The sequence below is a fragment of the Acanthochromis polyacanthus genome, chromosome 18 (assembly GCF_021347895.1).
Source record: "Acanthochromis polyacanthus isolate Apoly-LR-REF ecotype Palm Island chromosome 18, KAUST_Apoly_ChrSc, whole genome shotgun sequence".
In the NCBI taxonomy this organism is placed as follows: Eukaryota; Metazoa; Chordata; class Actinopteri; family Pomacentridae; genus Acanthochromis; species Acanthochromis polyacanthus.
This window is the reverse complement of record NC_067130.1, coordinates 33,651,242-33,657,503: the sequence shown is the minus strand read 5'-3', so window position 1 is coordinate 33,657,503 and position 6,262 is coordinate 33,651,242. Positions and strand designations below refer to the sequence as shown.

At 36.4% G+C, this 6,262-nt stretch overlaps 1 long non-coding RNA gene across 1 annotated transcript; it reads right to left on the bottom strand.

Moving 5' to 3' along the window:
* Window positions 1-519: 519 nt before the first annotated feature.
* LOC127530842 (uncharacterized) lies at window positions 520-1,403 on the bottom strand. Its single transcript, XR_007937546.1, has 4 exons — window positions 1,283-1,403; window positions 1,019-1,150; window positions 755-820; window positions 520-589 (listed from the first exon to the last, which is right to left on the bottom strand). It is a non-coding gene; the product is annotated as an uncharacterized LOC127530842 (long non-coding RNA).
* Window positions 1,404-6,262: the final 4,859 nt, after the last annotated feature.

The following is a 6,262-nucleotide window of genomic DNA, read 5'->3' as shown; positions in this document are numbered from 1 at the left end:
ACACACACACACACACACACACACACACACACACACATTATAAAGTCACATGTGATCTGTGTATTCTTGTATTCTGGATCTCTGAGGAACAAATATCAGAACTGGAGACAAAAAAAACACAAAGAGTTAAAGAGCTCTGCTGCTACAAGAGACAAGATAATAAAAACAAAAACCTTCAGACCGTCTGGTTCTTCATCTCCAGGAACTTTATCAACAATCAGAGTTCTACCTTCATACTGGGAATATTTCCAGAGTTCCAGGTCCTTGAAGTCCATAGAGGAGAACGTCTCCTGGAGAAAGTTCTAGAGTAGACCTACCGACAGCTGGAGAAAGTTCTAGAGTAGACCTGCCAACAGCTGGAAAAAGGTCTAGAGTAGACCTGCCGACAACTGGAGGAAGTTCTAGAGTAGACCTACTGACAACTGGAGGAAGTTCTAGAGTAAGTTCTAGAGCAGACCTATCGACAGCTGGAGAAAGTTCTAGAGTAGACCTACTGACAACTGGAGGAAGTTCTAGAGTAGACCTACCGACAACTGGAGAAAGTTCTAGAGCAGACCTACCGACAACTGGAGAAAGTTCTAGAGCAGACCTACCGACGACTGGAGAAAGTTCTAGAGTAGACCTACTGACAACAGGAGAAAGTTCTAGAGCAGACCTACCGACGACTGGAGAAAGTTCTAGAGCAGACCTACCGACAACTGGAGAAAGTTCTAGATTAGACCTACCGACAACTGACGAAAGTTCTAGAGGAGACCTACCGACAACTGGAGAAAGTTCTAGAGCAGACCTACCGACAACTGGAGAAAGTTCTAGAGCAGACCTACCGACAACTGGAGAAAGTTATAGAGCAGACCTACCGACGACTGGAGAAAGTTCTAGAGTAGACCTACTGACAACAGGAGAAAGTTCTAGAGCAGACCTACCGACGACTGGAGAAAGTTCTAGAGCAGACCTACCGACAACTGGAGAAAGTTCTAGATTAGACCTACCGACAACTGACGAAAGTTCTAGAGCAGACCTACCGACAACTGGAGAAAGTTCTAGAGCAGACCTACCGACAACTGGAGAAAGTTCTAGAGCAGACCTACCGACAACTGGAGAAAGTTCTAGAGCAGACCTACTGACAACAGGAGAAAGTTCTAGAGTAGACCTACCGACAACTGGAGAAAGTTCTAGAGCAGACCTACCGACGACTGGAGAAAGTTCTAGAGCAGACCTACCGACGACTGGAGAAAGTTCTAGAGCAGCCCTACCGACGACTGGAGAAAGTTCTAGAGTAGACCTACTGACAACTGGAGAAAGTTCTAGAGCAGACCTACCGACGACTGGAGAAAGTTCTAGAGTAGACCTACCGACAACTGGAGAAAGTTCTAGAGCAGACCTACCGACGACTGAAGGGGACGTTACAGGAGACGTTCTCCTCTATGGACTTCAAGGACCTGGAACTCTGGAAATATTCCCAGTATGAAGGTAGAACTCTGATCATTGATGAAGTTACTGGAGATGAAGAACAAGATGTTCTGAGGAGGTAAGAAAGGAACTTTAGTCCTATTTGGTTGATATTTTAGTGCTAAATTTGACTATTGTTACAAATTCACCTGGTATGTGGTAATTTTGGTCCTTTTTGTGGTGATTTTGGGTGCTTTTCCTGATATATTTGAACCTTTGAAGGTAGTTTTGGCTCTTTTTTTGGTGGTTTGACAAGCTTTTTGTGCCATATTTGAGATTTTGTCAGAATTTCAACTGTATTATGGTGGTCCTTTTAATGGTAAATTCCGACATTTTTGTGGTGGTTTTTCATGCTTTTGCTGCCATATCTGAAAGTGTCAGGGTGATTTTGGCTCTTTTGGGGGTAGTCTCGCAAGTTTTTTGCGTCAAATTTCAGTTTTTGTGTTTTGTGGTCTTTTTTTGGTGATTTTGAGTGTTTTTCCTGGCATATTTGAATCTGTCAAGGTAGTTTGTGGTAATTTTGGTTGTTTTGTGATGAATTTACATATTTTTTATGCCAAATTTGAGTTTTTGTCACAATTTCACTCGTTTTGTGGTAGTTTTGGTACTTTTAGTGGTGCTTTTTGGTGTTTTTCCTGGCATATTTGAACTGTTCTGGTTAGTTTTGGCTCTTTTTGAGGTGATTTTGTGTGTTTTTCCTGGCATATTTGAACCGTTCTGGTTAGTTTTGGCTCTTTTTGAAGTGATTTTGGGTGTTTTTCCTGGCATATTTGAACTGTTCAGGTTAGTTTTGGCTCTTTTTGAGGTGATTTTGTGTCTTTTTGTGGTCATTTTGGCCCTTTATTGGTGATTCGGTCTCTTTTTGGGATGATTTTCCAGCTTTTTTCAGTTATTTATTTGCAGTTTTTCCCAGAACTCAGATGCTTCTCCTCCTAAATGTCATGGTTCTATCTGCTGGACTGATGAAGTTCTGAGGCTCAGAAATGATGGAAAAAGTCCATTAAAAAGTGATAAATCTGGACCCTCCTCTATGGACTTGCTGTCTGAATCTGAATTCTCGGTCTGAAGGCAGAACTGTTATTGTTAAACATTACTGCAGATAAAACCTAATCTTCTGCAGACAGTAACTAACCGCAGACCGTTTTACTCTGGAGGATCTCGGAGTGTTTTTCGGTTTTACTTTCTCTTCACACGTTTTGCTGCGTCTCCGTTTTCATCCTGGGATCCATTAGACGGGAACATTTCCTACCTTTGTAATATTTTTTACTGAAACTTTGGCACCCAATGAAAGCGTCTCAAGGTCTCAGTGCAATAAATGTGTTTGTTCTGCTTTTATTAGGCCTACGGAAGGCAACAATAACGCCGCTGTTTGCTGCAAATAGACGACAAATGAATGAAAAGTAAAGGCCTCGGTGTCGGCGGCGCTCATCGACATGTCTGCTGTCTGATACCGGCTGAACGAAGACACAGAAGAGAAACTTTAACTTACTGTTAGCCAGGAAATTAAGATTAGGATGAGCTAATGTCAGACATCTGCAGCCATCCAGTGTTCATGAATAATTAACATGTAAAAATCAACATACAGACAGCAAAGGTTTCCTCTTTTATACGTCATTACAGCTGCTGGGACTGGAGGTACAGGATTTCACTGACAGAAAGTGAGATTTTATTCAAAAACCTGCAGATAGCGGAGTCATTTTCACCCTGCAGGTAACTGGAAAGCAGCCAATCACAGCTCAGGATGAGGCCTGAACACCTTTACCGGCAGTAAAACTATAAATGACACTGAGCAGAGAGAAAAGCTCAGCAGCCCAAAACTGTAAATGACAACAAAAATGTGTATTTTTCAGAGAGTAAATCATTCTTTTACATAAAATTAAAGTATTTTACTGTTTAAATTAGATAAAAGCATCATCGTTTTCCAGATATTTGGAGTTATATGAAAAAATGATGTCTACTAAAGATGAAAAAACATTGTGAATATTTATTAAAAATGTTAGTTTACAGATTTTCCCTGTTTTTCAGTTTTATTGAATTATAGAAAACTACTAAAGTCACAGATTTTTTTAAAATGCAGATTCTAGTGTTATTTACAGTTTTGGCCTGCTAATTTTTAAGAATTATTTTTACATTTATAATCAACATGCAACGTCCAATAAAACATAAAAGCAGGGAAAATCTGTAAAGTAACATTTTTTAAAAATGTTTTCATCTTTAACATACTTTTTCAAACAATAGCAAATATCTGTAAAATAATGATGCTTTCCTCTGATTTAAACAGTGAAAAGGTGTAATTTTATGTCCCACACACTGTAAAATAATTACATTTAATTTAACAATTAATATTTTTTACAATATTTACAGTTGTGGCTTGCCACTTCGAAATTTTTATTTCTTTTTGTATTTATAGTCAATGTGATGTTTTAATATCCGATATTTTACAGACATTTACAATTATTTTTTTAATTTTAGCAGTTTTTGAATGTTGTATTTTTATTATTATATTTCTGGTATTTTTACTACAGATTTTCACTTTTTTTACAGATTTTGTGGGACAGTCTGAGGCTAATTTAATCTAGAGCAGCATGTTATGAGATTTTTTTTTAATTTTCTATCTGAGTAACTCGTAAATTGTAAAAGCACTGACCTTTTAAATAAGTCAGAACCTTCTTTTCCTGGTGAAGACCTCCAGCTGGATGTAAGTTTAATGTCCTGGTTCCTACAGGAGAAGAAGAACAGCAGCTTTTTAAATTAAATTAAATAAATAAAATAAGGGTCTCAGAGAACAACAGCAGCTCTTTAACCATCGTTTGTCCTGCGGGTCAAATCGACCCGTTTTAAAGTTTGAAAATGTGGAAAATATCTATTTTCACAGCAAAACTTCTCATGTCCACATTTTCAACATTTTGGGGAATTTTTTGAAATTTTTTTGTTGAAAAATGAAACATTTAAAAATAATGTTTCTTTAAAAACAAAATTCGCTGGATTTTAGTTGATTTTTATGTAAATGTTTTTAAAGAAAATATTAGAGGTTTTACTGATATAAATGTAGTGATTTTAGATATTTTTAAGGATTTTTTGGAAGATTTTTACCTATTTTTGGAAAATATTTACAAGAATTTTCTTGCCAAATTTATTTTTTTTAAACAAATTTTAATACAATTTTTCTGGGAAACTTTTAAGAAATTATTGGAATTTTCTTCCAGAAGGTTTTGCAATTTTCAGAAATTTGGGGAAATTTCTTTGCTGAATTTTTGGATTTTTTCAGACAAGGAAAATATTTTTTGTTGTCTGAAAACGAAGACAAAAGGCGTGTTAAGTTAAATAAAACAAACACCTCAGAGAAGAACAGCAGCTCTTTCAACTAAACGTACGGCTCCGACAGAAACACTGAAATCTTGATGCTCCTGTTGTCTGACGTGTTCAAACTCACGCCGTGTTTCTTTGTTTTATTGATTATTAATTAAACTGAACGCCTCACAGCTCTGAGATTTGCTCCGTCGCCACGGTAACCAACGTCCAAATGAAGGCTGCGTCTTTGTTTTTATTCTTATTACTGTTTAAGTATTAAGAGAAGAAGAAAAATTGGCACCTGAGTGGAGGAAAAATAATCAAAAACAGTTTTAAAGATATTTTGGACAAATTTAAATGGATTTCTGCCCAGTTTATAGACTTTATGGACGGTTTTAACTGGTTTTGGGCTGATTTTGTGTCATTCTGAACAAGTTTTGAGTGAATTTGGAAAAGCTTCACACCATTTCTGAAAGGATTTAAGTCTTTTGGACAGAATTTGTTTTGGGTTATTTTGTGATGGCTGCTGCTTTTTTTGCGTATGATCAATTACGTCTCATTTTTGTTTTTTTGTGTCTCATTTTAGTTTTTTGTGTCAAATTTTTGTCATTTTGTGTCTCATTTTTGTAGTTTTGTGTCTTGTTTTTGTTGTTCAGCGTCTTGTTTTTATTTTTTGTTTCGATTTTGTTGTTTTGTGTCAATTCTTGTCAGTTTGTGCCTCATTTTTGTTTTTTTGTGTCTCCTTTTTGCAGTTTTGTCTCATTTTTGTTGTTTAGTACCTTGTTTTCGTCATGTTGTGTCTCATTTTTGTGGTTTTGTGTGTAATTTTTGTCATTTTCTGTCTGATTTTGGTTGTCTAGCGTTTCATTTTGTTTTTTATGTCTCGTTTTTGTAATTTTGTCTCGTTTTTGTAGTTTAGTGTCTCCTATTTGTTTTTGTGTGTGTTTTATATTGTTTTATGTCTAATTTTTGTCATTTTGTGTCTCATTTTTGTGGTTTTATGTGTAATTTTTGTCCTTTTGTGTCTTGTTTTTGTAGTTTAGTGTCTGCTATTTGTTTTTATGTGTGTTCTATATTGTTTTCTGTCTAATTTTTGTCATTTTGTGTCTCGTTTTTGTAGTTTCATGTCTGTTTCATAAACATTTAATAAAATTTGTGTGCTTATAACCGACTATTACAACACAAAAACAATAAACACAGACACGAATATAGACATGTTACTAGACATCCAGCTTTAGACGCGTCAGCTGGCAGATATTCTATCGTTACATCATGTCTGGTGACTGTTTTGTGCTGAAGCTGCTGAAAATAGTCAACTATCAGCCATCTTCACTCTCTATTTACGACTGTCAAATTAGCATCTGTGTGTGTGTGTGTGTGTGTGTGTGTGTGTGTGTGTGTGTGTGTGTGTGTGTGTGTGTGTGTGTGAGTGTTTTAGCATCGTTATTTCAATTACGTGTGTGTTGTGTGGCTGGGAATCCACAGTGACAGCTCATGAATAATTCTGCCACTGTGCAGGAAA